The 19,035-nt window shown below is 38.7% G+C and overlaps 1 long non-coding RNA gene across 2 annotated transcripts in view; it reads left to right on the plus strand.

Annotated features, from left to right (window-relative positions):
- The window catches only part of LOC118997548 (uncharacterized), a 160,856-nt gene that overhangs the window by 60,784 nt on the left and 81,037 nt on the right, over positions 1-19,035 (plus strand). The window contains exon 4 of one of the 2 annotated variants that reach the window (XR_005068682.1): positions 11,678-12,350. The exons of the other annotated variant lie outside the window; for it this stretch is intronic. This is a non-coding gene — a long non-coding RNA (uncharacterized LOC118997548). Of the gene's footprint in view, positions 1-11,677; positions 12,351-19,035 lie in introns of those variants that run through there. 2 annotated transcript variants of the gene reach the window in all.

Here is a 19,035-nt window from a genome sequence, read left to right on the forward strand (position 1 = left end):
GGTGGAGAGGAAGTGTAGCAAGGCAGTGGTTGGAGGACCAGGTGGTCCCACATTTGCATATGGATAAACCAGGAGGAACAACTGAGGAGCAAGACAGACCATGCAACCCAGCATGGGGAAATAAAGCCTCAAAAACTCTGACTATAAAGACCTGTGGGGGTTGCAGCAGTGGAAGAAACTCCCATCCTCACAGGAGAGTTCACTGGAGAGACTCACAGGGTCCTAGAAAGTACACAAACCCACCCACCTGGGAATCAGTACCGGAAGGGCCCAATTTGCTTTTGGGTAGTGGGGAAAGTGACTGAAAGACTGCCAAGAGTCTAGCAAGTGGCATTGTTCCCTCCTAGACCCCTCCCCCACATACAGTGCCACAACAAAGCAACATGGGTTGCCCTGCCCTGGCCAATACCTAAGGCTCTGCCCCTTACATTGTAACAAGCTCACTGAGACAAAAAATATGGCCCAAATGAAAGAACAGATCAAATCTCCAAAAATAGAACTAAGCAATGAAGAGATAGTCAACTTATCAGATGTGGAATTCAAAACAGTGGTAACCAGGATGTTCACAGAAAAGAAGGTTAAGTGTGGTTGCAAAATAGTGGGAGAAGTGAAGGCTATGCCAAGTGAAATAAAGGAAAATGTACGGGGAACCAACAATGACAAGAAAGAAACCAAAACTCAAACCAATGATTTGGGCCAGAAAGAAGAAATAAACATCCAACCAGAACAGAATGAAGAAAGAATAATTCAAAAAAAATGAGGAGAGGCTTGGGAAGCTGCAGGACAACTTTAAATGTTCCAAAATCTGAATCATAGGGGTACCAGAAGGAGAAGAGGAAGAGCAAAAAATTGAAAACTTATTTGAACAAATAATGAAGGAGAACTTTCTCAATCTGGCAAAAGAAATAGACTTCTAGGAAGTCCAGGAAGCTCAGAGAGTCCCAAAGAAGTTGGATCCAAGGAGAAACACATCAAGGCACATCATAATTACGTTAGCCAAGATTAAAGATAAGGAGAGAATCTTAAAAGCAGGAGAGGAGAATCTTAAAACAGAAGAGGAGACAGCTACCTGCAAAGGAGTTCCCATAAGGCTATCAGCTGATTTCTCAAAAGAAACCTTGCAGGCAAGAAGGGGCTGGAAAAAAGTATTCAAAGTCCTAAATGGCAAGGACCTCCACCCAGATTACTCTATCCAGCAAAGCTATCATTTAGAATGGAAGGGCAGATAAAGTGCTTCCCAGATAAAATCAAGTTAAAGGAGTTCATCAACACCCAGCCCTTATTATATGAAACGTTAAAGGGACTTATCTGAGACAAAGAAGATCAAAACTATGAACAGTAAAATGACAACAAACTTACAGCAATCAACAACTGAACTTAAAACAAACAAAAACAAAAATGAGCTCAGCAAACAACTAGAACAGGAACAGAATCACAGAAATGGGGATCGCATGGAGGGTTGTCAGTGGGGAGGGGTTGGAGGGAGGATGGGGGAAAAGGTACAGAGAATAAGAAGCATAAATGGGAGGTAGAAAATAGATGAAGGGAAGTTAAGAATAGTGTAAGAAATGTAGAAGCCAAAGAACTTACATGTATGATATATGGACATGAATTAAGGGAGGGGAATGCTTTTGGGAGGGGTGGGTGCAGGGTGGAGGGGAATAAAGAAGAAAAAAATGAGACAACTGTAATAGCATAATCAATAAAATATATTTTAAAAAAACACGCACAAAAAACCACTGCTCCCTGAACCCCGAGGCTGCACTATTGACTGACCCAGCACTACCTTCTTGTCAAGAGTGAGGATCTTCTGCTGACTGGAAGGCCTGCAACATAAGTTCATTACTGTAATATCTTTTCCATTCTCACCGAGGCCACAGTGGCTGGAGAATGCATGAGTTAGATGTCCAGCCAGCAGTTTCAGCACTGCCTAGGAACTTGTTAGAAAGGCAAATTCTTGAGTCCTGCCCCAGACCTACTGAATCATAAACTCTGGAGTTGGGGCCCAGCAAAGTGTTTAACAATACCTCTGGGTGATTCTGATGTGTAGTAAAATTTGAGAACTACTGGATTAGAGATATATCCCTGGGGGTGGGGTGGGGTGGGGTGGTGATGGCGAAAGAGAGTAGATTGAAGGAAGAGACTGGAAAGCAGCAGCCCATTTCTGAGGTATTGCCATTATCATAGTAAGAAATCAGAGCCTGAATTCAGATTCTCCAACAGGACTGCACTTCAGAGTCACTGGGGAGCTTTTAAAACATACCAGTGTACTCTGCCCCAAACCTATTGGATCAGAATCTCTGGGGAATAGAACCCTGGCATTAGTTTTTTTAAAGAAACATTTCCCCAGGTAATACTAACATGCAGCCAGAGTTCAGGATCAGTGAAGACACATCAAAATATCCTAGAGGGCTTATTGAACAGAAGCTATTGAGCCCCTCTCCTAGAGTTTTTGATTCAGTAGGTCTGGGTTGGAGCTAGAAAATCTGCATCTTTAACAAGTTCCAAGATGATGCTCACATTACTGGTCCAGGGACCACAGTTTGGGAATTCCTGCCTTATGTTTCACCAATAGCCCCAGCAGGTTAAGCTGTGGGGTGGGGAATGGTCGGGAGGGGGGGGGAGCTGTGGAAACCAAATGTAGGACAGAAGCTGAAAGGACCCTCCACGTGCAGTTAACTGGGCCAAACCAGTGTTTCCATTGATGCAAGCCAGTGTATCAATATATCTATGATGTGATTTCTCTCAGAGAAAGAGTGAAAAATTCTAGTAAAGTATCTAGATATTTTTACTTGCTAGACATGTTTATTACTTAAATTTTTAGACATAAAATTTGTCTTTCCCCAGGATAATGGCTGCTTAAAAAGTTATTTTAAAAGCCTAATTTTCAGACATTTCATAGTTTCCTCCCCTTAAAGGATTTCCCCTACATATAAACTTACAGAATGCAAGTGTTCTGGGGGGAATGCTAAGGTTTGAATTATCATTTGAGATCTGTAGTCAGAAATCAGCCTTTAAAGTGATCACAGTTATAGGGCATTCAATATAATATTGCTCAAACAACCTCTGAAAATAGTCCAAGGCAATTTAACTTTATTTCTCTATAGAGCTTGTCACCATTTATTAATCTTAATTTCCTACAACATTGCATATCAGATGCAAGACTGATTTTTCTCCTCTGTTTCCATAACATTAATATTTAAATGGCAGAGTGTGACACTCACAAACAGCTTCAGAAGAGAGGGGTGATAATTCTGGGAAGGAAAACCTTGACTAAATGCCACACCAAGGCTTCTTCCTTAAAGAATACTCAAAACAAAGCCAAGAAGCCATGCAGGTGCACCTTGCAGTACAGAATAGAAAAATTAAAAGGCACTACTTGTGAAATGAATAAAGTTACGTAAAGTGCATAACATTGTTTTGAGACTTCTGTTCTAAAGCTGAAGAAGCATTTGGAGAGTGGAGGCAGAAGGCTATGCAGGTGGAGATACTGGCAGAAGTCTTTCCACAATACTTTGAATACAGCTCACAGAAGAACCCAAGGCACGTTCTCTTCTTGGTTTATGTCTCCGGAAGGGAATATAGTCTCATTACTTTAGATACCTACTTGGCATCAGTTGTGTGCTAGGCTTTGGGCTGCAGGTGGCAGGACACCAAGATGAATGAGACACAACCTTAGCCTTCAAGCAGCTGGTGAAGAGGATCAGACAAAAAAAACCTCAAGTCCTGTGGGACATGGGCCAAGGAAAGCTATAAACAAAATGGTTGGTATGTCATGGAGGAGGTGGAGATTAGGCAAGCATTGAAAGGAGTTTTGAACCAGAATTCTTAACAAATGGGGAACAAAGATTTAGGTGAAAGGAGTAGTACTGATTCACTATACATTTCCAAAGCATTCATTGAGCCCTTCCCTTATGTCAGGCACTACACTGGGTCCTGGGACTATAAACATAAATAAAAATTTTCCTGCCCTCAAGAAGTGGGAAAGACAGGTAAGGTCAATTACAGTACAGTAAAGGCTTCCTGGAGAAAGTGTGGTCTAAGCAGAGTCCTAAAGGGTGAGTGGGAGCTATCCAGAAAAAGATGGACAAAAGTGGGGAAGCAAAAGCATAATACTGAGAGAGGAAAGAGCAGGTACAAAAACTTGAAGAGAAACAGGGTTTTTTTTGTGTGGAACTGCAAGGACTTAGGATGACTAGAGAATAGGATGTTAGAGTAAGGAAAATAGGAGAAGAGGCTGAGGTGTCATGGAGGCCAGATCAAAAAGGGCCTAACTTTTAGACATTTGTCCATGCAAAAGGTTTAGGCTTTTTCTATAAATCTTGGGGAATCACTAAAGGGTTTTAACATGAACACAGTGGGGGAAGATTTAAAGTTTAGAGAGATTTTTTTTGGTCATGGCATGCAAGAGGGTTTGGTGAAAGGCAACACTGGGTACAGATAATGGTTTGATAGCTTATTGTGGTATAACAGGTGAGAGATGGTGGAGTTTGGTACAGTGGGTAGAAAGAAGGGTTGGGTTAAATGGATATTAACAGTAGCCGAGAATGAATAAGATTTGATGGTTGAGGAAGTGTGTGGTAAGAGAGACAGGGTCAAAAATGACTCCACATTTTTGTTTGATTTGGGCCACCTAGATGGTGGTGCCATTGATAAATTTAGAAAATGAAGGAGGAGTAGGCCTCAGTTGAGAGATGAGAGTTGTTGGGGGGCTCTACCCACAGACCCCCCTGTCTGCCACAGATGAGAATAAATATACCAAGCCATGATCTATTTGGAAAGGAAAGGTGCCGGCCTCTCAAAGGAGAAGGGCCAGGAGCCTTTTCTTCAATATGCTTTTATTGGGTTCAGTTTGCACAGGAATACAGGTAAAGCTCATCAATCATTGCCAGGCAATAAGGATCAAACAATAGATAACATACAAAGAACTATGAGGGCTTATTCTGAGTTAGGGTTAGTTAGCTAAAGGGCTATAAAACTTTGGGAAACAAACTCATTTCAGGCTTGGACCCTTATCAGAAAATTGAGAGCATTCTTATCAAAGCAGGGTTCACAGGATTTTATGTATTCTTTCTTAGGCCTGATCACCCTAGGGAACCCATCCCTTCGAGCACAGGGCTGTACCACCCTTTGGCACTGTTTCAGGCTTAAATCAGTCTGGGGAAGTAAGGTAGCCAAGAGATTAGGAGACTTCATGCAGACATAATGAGGACTCAAGCTATGTCAAAGCTGAGGGGTGAGGGTCCATCAGCCCCCTTTTTTTTTATAGTCCTCTAAGTCCTTCTCTGAGGGCATGATCATGCCTGTCTTAGGTCGTCCCTCCTTTGAGGAATCTTACCCATCACTGGCTAACTGGTCATCTACTTGGGGCCAAGCAGGGTGAAGTAAGAGGGGGCAGTACGGCACCTTTGCTGGGGAGATAAACTTTGTCTCCTTAGTGGATTAGGGTCCCAAGGTCTCTCACTCAGCCTCAGCCATGGGGGATTATGGATTCTGAAACAAGGCAGGGCAGTTCCCAACAGAGAGTGGGTGATAATTTTGGACAAATTGAGTCTGAAGTGCTTGTGAAACATTCATATCAGGAGGTCCAAAATTCACAGTTGGATACATGAGCCAGGATGGAGATTTAGAGAGTGATTAAAGCCATGGAAGTAGAAGAGATCACCCAGGCTGAGTTTGTAGAATGAGTAGAAATAAGAAAAGGATTCTCTCTGTTACCACTTCTCTATATCACTGTATTGATGGTGATAGATAGTTCAGTAAGGTAATATTAGAAGCATGGGGATTGGAAAGAAGAAATTAAAACAGTCTTTATTTGCACATCATGTGATAATTTACTCAAATTACTCTACAGGCAGATTAATAAAAATAATAAAGCATATCAAGGTGGCTGAATATAAGATTAATATAAAATCAGTTGCATTTTCTAGACCAGTAAAAACACTAAAACAAAATTAAAGAGAAAATAATATCTATAAAATTATAGAATATCAAGTATCTAGGAGTAATATAATATAACTGGTAAAACGCCTCTACAGGGAAAATTATAAAACCTTATTACCAGATATTAAAGAAGACCTAAATAAGAGAGGAAGATATTGTGTTACAGATAAGACTTAATATCATAAAATTTTAATAATTATCTGTAGATTCAATATATTTCTAATAAAACTTTCAGGGTTTTTCATGATATTTGATAAAATGATTCCAAAACTCACACAATAGGGTAGAGGGTCAAGAGTAGTCAGGATATTTCTCAAAAGGAAGAGAAGGGAAGAAGGAAAATGTGAATTGGGACTGGGACAGACAAATAGACCAGAGGAATATATTAGAGAAGTATAGATGAAATTTTTGTATGTGAAAGAGGTGAGAGTAAGTGGAGCTGGAAAAATATAGTTATCCATTATCTACATGGAAAAAGGTAAAATTGGATTCTTGCCTTATACTATATCAACTCCAAATAATTAAAGCTTGAAAGATATATTAAAGAAAGTTGAAAGACATGTTATAAACTTAAGTAAAATATTCATAATATACAGAATAACAAAGGATTAACAGGAAAATATGTAAAAAACTCCTACAAATCAATAAATAAAGCATGCACACACACACACACCAGTAGAAAAATGGGGAAAAATCATGATATGACCAATAAACTTGTAAAAAATTTCAGCATCATTAGTGGTTAGAAAAATGCAAATCAGAGCCACAGTGTGATATTGCTCTACATCTATTTAATTGAGTAAAATTTAAATGTCTGACAATGTCAACTAGGAGCACAATAACTTTGGAAAAGAGTTTGATGTCATCTCCTAAAGTTAAACATGCAATCAATTTAGAAAAGGGCTCAACTTTGTCTTCTAAAGTTGAATATTCACATTTCCTATAGTTCGGCAATTCAGTTCCTAAGTGTGTATATGAGGTCTGTCTGGGAAAAGTTCAGCTATTTTTAATATAATGAGAACAGTTTGTGTGACATCGGGCTGTAACCTGGCAGCCAAGGGGAGTAGACTAGAATGTGCATGTGTGAACAATGACAACTTCACTGTACTAGTCAGTGGGGGTTGTAGATGCTGTATCAAACATCTGCATCAAACTTTGTGTTAAGCTTGAACATTCCTTCATGAAAACTATTCAGAAGATTTAGAAGATGGCAGCTATGGGCAACTGGTGATTGGCAGCTTGATCATGATAATGCACCTGCTCATGCATCATGTCTCATGCAGAGTTTTGATAAAATATCAAATCACCCAGGTGACTCAGCCCCTCTACAGTCCATATTTGGCACCCTGCAACTTCTGGCTTTTTTAAAAACTAAACTTTAGTTAGTTTTTAAAACTTTTAGTTTTAAAAACTAACTTCACCCTTGAAAGGGAAGAGATTTCAGACTGTTGATGAGATTTGGAAAAATACAACAGGGCAGCTGATGGCAATTGTAAGAATGGTGTGAAGTCCAAACATGCCTACTCTGAAGGAGACTAAGGTGTCATTGTCCTATTACAATGTTTCACGTATCTTGTATCTTCTTCAAAAATGCCTTTATTTTTCATATTATGTAGCCAAATAATTTCTGGACAGAATTTTTATGCCCAAGGGAAACTCATGTATATGTACAATAGGATACACATACAAGAATGATCATAGCAGTATTGGTCTCAATACCAAAAACCTGGAAACCATCTCAATGCCCAACACTAGGAGAGTGGGAAAATAAATGATAGCATATTCATACAACAGATTATTTATTACCTGTTATTATCCAAAAATAAATGAACCACAGTAACTTGCAACAATATGGATGGATCTAAATTACATGTCAAAAAAATAATTCTCAATCACTTCTGGCCAAAATGGAGGCACAGGTAGACACACTGTACCTCCTCGCACAACCAAAAGAAGGAAAACAACAATTTAAAAACATAAAACAACCAGAACTGACAGAAAATCAAACTGTATGGAAGTCTGACAACCAAGGAGTTAAAGAAGAAACATTTGTCTAGACCAGTAGGATGGATGGAGAGGACTCGCAGCCAGGTGATTGGCTAGCAGACCTGGCGAGGCAGTGGCTGGTGGAGTGGGTGGTCCCACATTCGAGTGCAGATAAACCAGGAGGAACAACAGGGCAGCAAGACAGACCATGTAACCCAGGATTTCAGTGTGGGGAAATAAAGCCTCAGATCTCTGATTGAAAACATCTGTGGGGGTTGAGGCAGTGGGAAATATCCAGGTCTCATAGGAGAGTTCACTGGAGAGACCCACAGGGTCCTAGAATGTACACAAGCCAACCCACCTGGAAATCAGCACTAGAAGGGCTCAATTTGATTGTGGGTGGTGGGGGAAGTGACTGAAAACTGGCAGAGAGCAGAGCAAGCACCATTGTTCCCTCTCAGACCCCTCCCCCACATACAGCATCACAACAAAGCAACATGGGTTGCTCTACCCTGGTGAATACCTAAGGCTCTGCCTTTTACTACATAATAGGTGTGCCGAGACCAAAAAAAAAATGGCCCAAATGAAAGAACAGATTAAAACTCCAGAAAAAATACAACTAAGTGATGAAGAGATAGCCAACCTATCAGATGCACAGTTCAAAACACTGGTAATCAGGATGCTGACAGAATTGGTTGAATATGGTTGCAAATTAGATGATAAAATGAAGGCTATGCTAGGTGAAATAAAGGAAAATGTACAGGGAACCAACAGTGACAGGAAGGAAATTGGGACTCAAATCAATGGTATGGACCAGAAAGAAGAAAGAAACATTCAGCCAGAACAAAATGAAGAAAGAATAATTTTAAAAATGAGGAGAGGCTTAGGAACCTCCAGGACATCTTTAAACATTCCAACATCTGAATCATAGGGGTACCAGAAAGAGAAGAGGAAGAAAAAGAAATTGAAAACTTATTTGAACAAATAATGAAGGAGAACTTTCTCAATCTGGCAAACAAAATAGACTTCTAGGAAGTCCAGGAAGCTCAGAGAGTCCCAAAGAAGTTGGACCCAAGGAGAAACACACCAAGGAACATCATATACATTACTCAAGATTAAAGAGAAGGAGAGGATTTTTTAAAAATTTTATTTATTTATCTTTAGAGATGAAAAGAAGGAGAGAAGGAGAGAAATATCAATGTATGGTTGCCTCTCATGAGTTCCCTGCCGGGAACTGGCCCGCAACCCAAGCACGTGCCCTGACTGGGAATCGAACTGAGATTCTGTGGTTCGCAGGCCCGCACTCAATCCACTGAGCTACACCAGCCAGGGCGAGAATGAGAGAATCTTAAAAGCAGCAAGAGGAAAGGAGACAGTTACCTATCAAGGAGTTCCCAAGGGACTCTCAGCTGATTTCTCAAAAGAAACCTTGCAGGCAAGAAGGAGCTGGAAAGAAGTATTTCAAGTCATGAAAGGCAAGGACCTACATCCAAGATTACTCTATCCAGCAAACCTATCATTTAGAATGGAAGGGCAGATAAAGTTCTTCTCAGATAAGGTACAGTTAAAGGAGTTCTTCATCACCAAGCCCTTATTATATGAAATGTTAAAGAGAGTTATCTAAGTAAAAGGAGATAAAAAATATGAACAGTGAAAGGACAGCAAACTCACAGTTATTAACAAACACAACAAAAACAAAAACAGAAACAAACTTAGCAAACAACTAGAACAGGAACAGAATCACAGAAATGGAGATCACATGGAGGGTTATCAGCAGGGGAATGGGAGGAGGAGAGAGGGGGAAAAGGTACAGAGAATAAGTAGCATAGATGGTAGGTAGAAAATAGACAAGGGGAGATTAAGAATAGTATAGGACATGTAGAAGCCAAAGAATTTATATGTATGACCTATGGACATGAACTAAGAAAGGGGGATGCTTTTGGGAGGGGTGGATGCAAGGTGGAGGGGAATAAAGGAGGGGAAATGGGACAACTGTAATAGCATAACTAATAAAATATATAAAAAAATAATTCTCCAAAGGTTACTTACAGTATGATGCTCCCGTTAAAAATTAAAGTTAAAAACACTAATATGTATGTATATATACATCTTATATGAATATATATAAAGTTAAATGCAATGAAATTATAATCAAAGAAAAGGAAGGGAGTGACCTTGGGTGGGAAGAGGATGTAGGAGGATAGAATGAGGAGAAGGGGAAGAATATGGCTAGATGTAGATCTAGTTTTATATTTTGGTTCTAGTTTTATGTTTTGGATGATGTATTCATGAATTCTTAATATTTATTAAAAATAACTAATAGTAAATATGGAACAATGATGAGAGGATTATCAATCAAGGGTTGTGATGAATCCAATTTTGTGCATCTGAGGTTCAATTAGAGACAAATAATTTTCATGCATGAATAGAAAATCATCAATGACAGTGATCAGAGAGAAACCTGGTATAGGCAGACCTTTATGATACTGCTGAATTTTGTAAGAGAATGGACTTGCTGGGGCATTTCTTTGGGGGATTATAAGTGAACTCAAGGAAATTTTGGAAAAATAAGTTATTAGGGTAGGTTATGCCCTTGCCTAAATATTTTCCTGAGTCATTCATAAAATTTATATGATTTCCCATCTTTATAACTTTGGGGATGCAGTCTTTTCCTGCTTTCCTCTTGTTTTCCTCCCTGTAATTAAAGTGAGCTGCTATTGGATGATTTGAAATTGAATTATATGATCAAAGTTATGTGATCTAAAGAAGACATATTTAAAACACAATATTTGTGTTTTAAATTGTTTAAAAATACCTAAAGCATTCAGAGAATTAACAGAATCTCAAATTTCTAATATGATATTTTCAAAGTATTTTACATTTTATGCAAATCCTCCTCCTCCTCACTATTATTATCAACTAAAATTTGCTCTAGTTTAGTTTCTACTCCTAGAGTTTTATTAGATTATTTTCCTCTCATCCTGAATCTTGTAATGTTGCAGTTGGACCCACTGTGTCCTACCCACTTCATATGACCACCAGAAGCCTCAATAAAGGGATTTTCCCAGTTCATGGAAGTGCAGGCTAATTGTGGTTGACTGTTGTCCCAAATTTATGAGAACAATTCAGAAACAGATTTCTTGTTATGCATTAACACCTGTCCTTTACTTGCCCCTAAAGAGTTGTTCAGTAGAATGAGAGACTAGAAATGAAAACTCTTCTGAAGGAAGCAGACTTAAGCATTCATCATATTATTTGTCCCCACAGCTTTCTTTCCAGTAGGAACTTTTCTCTTTAGTTTATAAGGAACCCTAATAAGTTCATTCACACACTTTTGCTCTAACTCTTCTATTTTGAGGCTGAAGTGTGTTGGGGAGTGAGAACCATGCTGTGTGTGTGGTGGGGGTCCAACACCCTCCTGGGTCTGGACATTCTCATATCTCTATTCTTGGTTCTGAGCTCTTTTCTTCTCCCATTAAAAATAGCTATCAATCACCAGCTGGTAGCTTACATTTCTCCAAAACTATGCCTGGGACATTTTGGGGCTTGTCATGGAATTATATTCTTTAGTTGCCCATTTTATTTCTCTCCTTTTACTAAGTAAAGTTTCTAAGACAGAGTTGAAAAAGAGGATCTTAACAATGCTCTGACTTCACTGTTCCAAACTCCCAAATTTCCACAATCAAATTCCTTTCAAACCTTAGATTTCATATGAATGTTCTCTTATAAAGGATTAAATTTCTTTCAGCTATTGACAATGGAAACTTCATTTCCAAGGTAGAAAATATTCCACTAGATTGTAAGCTTCTGGAGCAGAGGGTTGTGCTTCATACATTTGCCTCCTTGGTGCTGAGCACCAGGTATGATACATAGCAAATTCTAGAGACTGGAGGTGAGATTTCAGCTAATGTGATGATTTCATAGCCTGGATACTCAAATCACACCCTGCTAATCTTCCTTAGGTTTTCCAAGGTTATCTAAGGCAATCTTCCTTAATAATTTTCCAAGATTATCCTGGGGAAACTGATGAAAAGTCCTACTCAGGCAAGCAACCAGTAAATCTTAGGTTAAGATTCTGTGATAAGACTTAGGAGATGTCGCTGAGGCCTATGGAAAAAGTAGGGCCTCTCACCCCTCCAGCACCCTTTAACCTGAATCTTAGGATCATAATACTCAGGCATGACAAAGACAAAGACAAAGAGTGACTTGTCCCAAGAGGGAACATTTTTCCAACCAGCCCTGGGAGTAAAAGAGGAAGACTAATAAGCATGGCTGATCCACCTCAAGTACCAGAACCTACTTGGTCTGAGGCAGAAAGGTGAGCACTACACCTGAGTGCTGACTTTTGAAGAAAAGTAACCCTGTCCACTGGTAAAGTGGCCCCATTGAATGTCCTGATCAATTAAGAATTGTAATTCCTGGAGAAGCCTTATAACCAAGGACAGAGAGAAGAAACCACTTCACCACAGCAAGACTGGTAGAGAGAGGGGAGGAGGTGCAAGGGGGGTGGCTGGGTCAGGAGGCAGGTGAAGTTCCAGAGGGATATTTCAGCAGCTGGAGTTTCCCCCTGAGAAGTGTAGGGCCTAAATGTCAAGCTGGGCTCCCTAGCACCAGAGCCAGAAAGGAACCCAGATAACATCCAGCTGTGAAAAGCAGCAGAGTTTCTGTCTGCAAGGGAGAAATAGCTGGAGATGCAGAGAGCCTCTTAAAGGGCTAAAACACAAAATTTCATTTGCAGCCACTTAACCCTAGGTTCCAGCAGAGGGAGGGCAGAGTGGACTATAGATGTTTGAAGAGAGTCTGGGGTTGGTGGCTCTGGGAAGAGAAATGAAGGAACAAGTGCCAGAATCCTTGTGCTGAGTCATCCCCCATACTGCTGAAACCATCGTTCTCAGGGAGAACATGCCCATCCAAGTGGCATCAGCCTGAAGAGAAGCAATAGCCCTTCTCACAGAAATTACTCTACCCCACCCAGTGGAGCTTAAGCTGGGCTGCTGATCACAGCTTGATTAGATTAACAACCAAACAATTTAATGGCTGATTAGTTTAACTAAGGCAGAAAATACAAAGAAGCAGCCAAAATGGTAAGACAAAGAAACAGACCCCAAATGAAAGAACAAGAGAATTCTCCAGAAGAAGAACTAGATTAAATGGAGGCAAACAACTTATCAGATAGAGAGTTTAGAGTAATGATTATAAGCACACTCAACAGCATGAAAAAAGATACAGAAATCATTAAAAAAGACCAGTCAGAAATAAAGAATACAATGTCTAAATCAAATAATGCATGGAAAAGAATAAGCAATAGGTTAGATGAAGCAGAGGATTGAATCAGTGATTTGGAAGACAAAGTAGAAAAAAAATACCCAGGCAGAGCAGCAAAAAGAAAAACAACTTTAAAAAAATGAGGAGAGCTTAAGAAACATTTTGGACAAAATGAAGTGTAACAACATCCACATCATGGGAGTATCAGAAGAAGAAGAGAGTGTGCAAGTGATCGAGAATCTATTGGAAGAAATAATGACCGCAAACTAATGACCTAATCTGGTGAAGGAAAAACACACACGAATCCAGAAAGCTCACAGAGTCCCAGACAAATTGGACCCAAAGAGGCCCACACCAAGACACATCATAATTAAAATATCACGGCTTAAAGACAAGGAGAGAATCCTAAAAGCCACAAGAGAAAAGCAAGTAGTTACCTACAAGGGAGCATCAATTAGACCAGGGGTGTCCAACCTTTTGGCATCTCTGGGCCATACAGGAAGAAGAATTGTTTTGGGCTACACATTAAATACACAAACACTAACAAAAATTGATGAACAAAAAAAAGGTTTTAAGTAAATTTACAATTTTGTGTTGGGCCACATTCATTGTCATCTTGGGCTGTGAGTTGGGCACCCGTGATTATTAGATTGTCATCTGATTACTCAACAGAAACATTTCAGGCCAGAAGGGAGTGGTGTGAAATATTCAAGGTAATGAAAAGCAAGGACCTACATCCAAGGCTACTTTATCCAGCAAGGCTATCATATAAAATTGAAGGAGAAATAAGAAGTTTCCCAGACAAGAAAAAACTAAAGGAGTTTGTTAACACCAAACCAGTACAGCAACAAATGTTAAATGATGTAGAGATTGTGCGTGTTTCATTGTCTTCCTCTTACAAATAAAGAATGGGGTGGGAGGGTACCTGGGCCAGCCCAGTCACAGAGAACTCAGATTGTTTTTCTTTTTAATTGAATGTATTGAGGTGACATTGGTTAAAAAAAGTGTACAATTCTATAATAAAAAGAAGAATAATAATTCTTCCTCTTGAAGGTGAGAGCTAATAAGAGGAACAGTTGAACAGGAACAAAGATGGTGGAGTCCCCTCCCCTGTGGTGAGCACTCAACAGTATTTGTTAAAAGAATGAATGAAGTAAGGAAGTGTTGCTAGGGAGTTGTTACTATGAGAAATACCATTTGCATGCAAATTTCATATTATTAGTCACTAGGAGCCTCCAGCAATGATGCTGATAAAAGGGCCAATATGTTGCTTTTCTGAATAAGATGTGGATGGAGAGGAAAGCCACTGCTATTCTGCAGAAGCCTGACAGAGAAACGTGGCTTTGCTTATGCTATGTTCAAGACTAGGATGTCAGGTAGGTAAGTTCTGGAGGGACTACAGAACCAAGAATGAATTTCATGTGAAATTCAGAATGTTGGATTTTCTCTTCTCTTCTCCAAACCAATCTCATTTTCCCCACAAATGGAAAAAAGAAGAGCTCTGATGAAATGCCAGACTGAGCTAGCACTATTTGTGATATTTGGCTTCCACATTTTAACAGCTATTAGATGCTGGAGACAAACCAGGAAATAATATGCAGATGAGTAAAAGTATGGGAAGTACTTGGAATAGAAGTCATCCAAAGGAGAGGGTAGGGACTGCTCTATCTATTTAGGAGAGTCTTTATCTCTGCTAAAATACAGTGGGAGAAAAAGTCCTAAATTGTATCGAGATAAATTTAGAATTAGGAGAACTTTCTAATGTAAAGATTATAAAACAGTCAGGAAATCTGCTGCATAGTCCCATTCCAGTGTATGGTGCTTATGAGATGATAAAAGAATGTTTTCTCAGTGAATGACCAGGTCATGGAATCATCATTCTTGAAGACTTTTATGACCAGTACACATTGCTTTGCATTTTTTGATGTTTAGAAATAATAAAAATTGTGTAGATGATTTCTCATATTTTTCAAGTTTCTTAATTCTACAAATATCCCAAATTGGTTGATTATTTACTTCAAGACACCCTAAACAGGCCACAGGTAATATCATTTTTGCAGTAAGAATCCACACTCACAACTTGGTTTTCCACCAGAAACAGTCAGACTTTCTTCTCTATTGGAAAATTGCTGTCACTGTTTCCTTTCTATAGTGACATTATTTATTCTAATCACTGAGGCTGTGTTACTCAGGTCCTTCTGATACACATCAGTGTGAGTTATCATATTCTGTAAAGAGGGGAGAATGAACCTCTAAGTTGTAGTCAAATTGGTTTTCTAAATGATGCTGCATGTTTTAACTGGAAATTGTATAGTGTTCTAGTGGAAAAAAAGGTAGGGGGGTTGGTGGATAGAAGGGTTCCTTTGGTTTTCAGGCTGTTAACTGTAATTAGCCTGGTTTCTGAGATGTAATTATCTTGCAATCTCAAAGCAAACACTCTGGAGGAAATTGCTCTGTTAAAGACAGCATGGCATTAAAAATAAATTATTACCCTGGTGCCTGCTATTGCTGCTTATGCTTTGCGATTTGTCAGGGTTTCCATTAGCAAGTGCATGTTTAGGGCTGAAGTTGTGCAGCCATGTTGCCAATGTTTGTACTAGAGGGGTAGGAGGTGTGGTTTGCTTAGTTGTAATAATGGTGTGAAAACTCACCATTATGGTGGTGAGGGCTGTTGTACCATCCATACTCTTCTTACCTATTCCCAGTCACAAGAATGCCCCAGTAATCATAAAAGAGAGCACTGGAGTCCTCTTCAGTAGTCGACATTGATGAATGAATAGAGTAGAGCATCATAATCCAAAGATAAGGCAATTCAAACTATCTGCAAAGAAAAATTAAAATTATTTGTAAATAACTGAGAAGAAACAAGCAAAATCCTAATCATTTGGGGGGCAAACACCAAGGGATCATGAGCGATCATCTCAGTAGTTAAAAAGACCATACCACGTTGTTCAGTATCAGAGACTTGTGGGTTTGAACATATTATTGCACAGGGTGTATATTGCACAAAGTCTCCCCACTGAGGGCGGAAGTAGAAATCCTACCAGTGCCCTCTGACCAAGCTGTGTATCTATGGGGCTGCACCCACCCAGGGGAAGGACACATTTTTCCAGCTTGTCGACCTCAAGAGAATGCTTTACAAAATTTTCTACCCCAAATATTTTACAAATATACTATATAGACAATTATTTATGCTTTGTGACCTTGATCAAATTACTTATTCTCTCTGAAACTCTGCTTTTTCATGTGTGAAAAGGATAATAATAATAATAATAATAATACTCAGGATTATTTTTTTTCCTCAAAACTTAATCTGAAAAGAGTGTGTTCAATAGTTGTTAGGAGTTTTTATAATAATGATGGTTATGGCCAAGACAGTCATTATCATCAAGTATTTACAGATTGGAGCAAGCCCTGAGCCAACCACGGCAAAGTGCTAGAGGCATGAAAACTTGGCTCCCTCTCTCACAGAATGAGGGTTTGGTTGGAGGGTGGCAGACAGCAATAGATAATTAATTGTGCCATAATTGTGTGTGGGTTCTGTGGGGTAAAAATTTCACAGCCCCGTAGCATTGTATCTTTGCTGTTAATTCACTGCTGAGGCTGGCTTTTCTTACAGACCAGAAGGAAGAAAGGGGGAAACCCTATAGAACTGGAGTTGAAGATACGGTAGTACAGAAAGGGAGAATACAGTCATAGTGAGGCATAGAAGGATGACAGGGAAATGTGGGGGCTAGTAATAATTGAAAAAACACTAACTGGAAAACATTTTCTTCCAATAGGCCAAGGTGATTTGTATTATAAATAATTTGAATAACTGAAATTCATGGATTTTTATTGTAAAAACTTCATTTTAGCCAACATAACTACTTTCAATTGTTAAATTTCATTCATACCTCTGCATACTTACCATTGTGGTGTGAAAACTTACCATTATAGTGGTGAAGGCTGTTGTGGTACCATCCATACTCTTCTTACTTATTCCCAATCACCAGAATGTCCCAGTGTTCATGGAAGAGACCTCTGATGTTTCACTAAATAAATTGTGAAATGGAAAGCAAATTAAGTCTACCCAGGTTTATATCTCATCATCAGGAATATAAAGTTAAATTTGCTTCTAGCTATTAATCATGGGCTACTAACAAAATAGACAAAAATACATACCCTGTTTTTTTTTTAAGTGAGGTTTATTACTAGAAAAGAATATGTGCCCAAAGATCATTTTTCTAGGTTGCTTTAACCTGTTGGCCTTTTAAGATGCCTCATTTTATTCTTGAAGTGTAAAGGGCAGGAATAAAGCTCACAATAATTCTTTCAAACAAACCCTGGTCAGTATTTAACATAGTTTGAAAAGAATATCTTGTTGTCAAGCCTAAAACTATGTTTTTCTTTTTGTTTTTTTACTTGTTAGATTCTTTGAAAAACAAAATATTTTGTAAGTTAAAAAATGTCCTTACTCTTTTGGTTAACATATCATTTAATAAATAATGTTGCTTGTCCAACAATATGAGCAACAGTACCAATTACAACTCATTCTTCCAGGAAGTTACAGGGAACATGCACAGGGATTTCCATTCATGGCAAGTCAGTGAACTTTATTAACAATCTGATTTACTGTGAAAGCCTTTTCTGACAACAAAACTAAAATGTTGAATGAAATAGAATGAACATTCTTTTAAATGCATAGCAGAGTCTTCAAGAGGTTAGGAAAAGAAAGACTCAAAAACCATAACATGAAAAGGATGATGAAAATTATACTAGCCAGTAGGTACTTACCTCACTGTCCTAGAATGTGTTGCCAGTCTTAGTGAGCAGGTGGCTTCAGTTTAAAGACCACAAAGAACTGAGGCCTTGGGCATTTCTGCAGCATGGTATTTGAACTGAGGCCTTCCCTCACTTCCTCCATATAAATCCCTGAAGTATCTGCACTGGCAGTGAAATGGTGGCTGAAAATATCTGCCTACTCGCAAACAAACAAACAGACAACAAGCGAAACAAAAGAGAAAACCCTATAAAGATACTTGACTGGTTTTGCCTAGGGGGAAAATGTGTCTCATGAGTATTCCGTAAGGACCATCTTATCTTTACTTGCATAATTCAGGAAACCCAAGCAAAGAAGTTAATATGAAATTGGTAACAGACTAATAAAACATATGGGGCATCACTCTGGAAATACATCTGTTAAATTCAGATTTCACAAGATTCCTGCAGCTAAAACACTGACAAACTCAAGGTCATAATTCAAGATTATAATCTACACAAAGAACCAATCTACCACAAGTTGATAACCTGCCACAAGGGACAAAGGAAGTCCCTAAGGCTTCAGAATTATTGGTTACATTCTCTAAATAAACTTGTTTAAAGTGATTAAAGACACAAAAGAAGGAATAAAAAGTACAATAAAGAAATGAAGCCTATATAGTTATCAGCTAGTTTTGTAAAGAATAGAATAAAACTTGTAGAGGTTAAAACAAAATAATGAAAAATAAAAACTAGGATAAATAGCATATTAGGTAGGGGTAAAGCATAAAAAAAGTGTTTTGGAAGATCTTTGATGAGAGATAGAAAGAAGGAAAATGTGAAAGCAAGATTAAGGGACATAGAGAATAGAATAAGAAGGACTGAGATACATAAAATAGGATTTTTTAAGGACATAGTAGAAAAAATGAAGGAAAGGTAATATTACAAGAGAGAATGCCTTGAGAATTTTCCCAAATGTTTCAAGATGTAAATGTTCAGATTCAGTAAATATAATAAATTCCAAACATTTTAATTTTATTTTAAAATGAATTCCCTGTTCAGATACATATTAATGAAACTTGAGTTTCAAAGACAGCCCTG

The sequence above is a fragment of the Sturnira hondurensis genome, unplaced genomic scaffold, assembly GCF_014824575.4.
Source record: "Sturnira hondurensis isolate 20B ecotype Veracruz unplaced genomic scaffold, ASM1482457v3 Scaffold0013299, whole genome shotgun sequence".
Lineage (NCBI taxonomy): Eukaryota > Metazoa > Chordata > Mammalia > Chiroptera > Phyllostomidae > Sturnira > Sturnira hondurensis.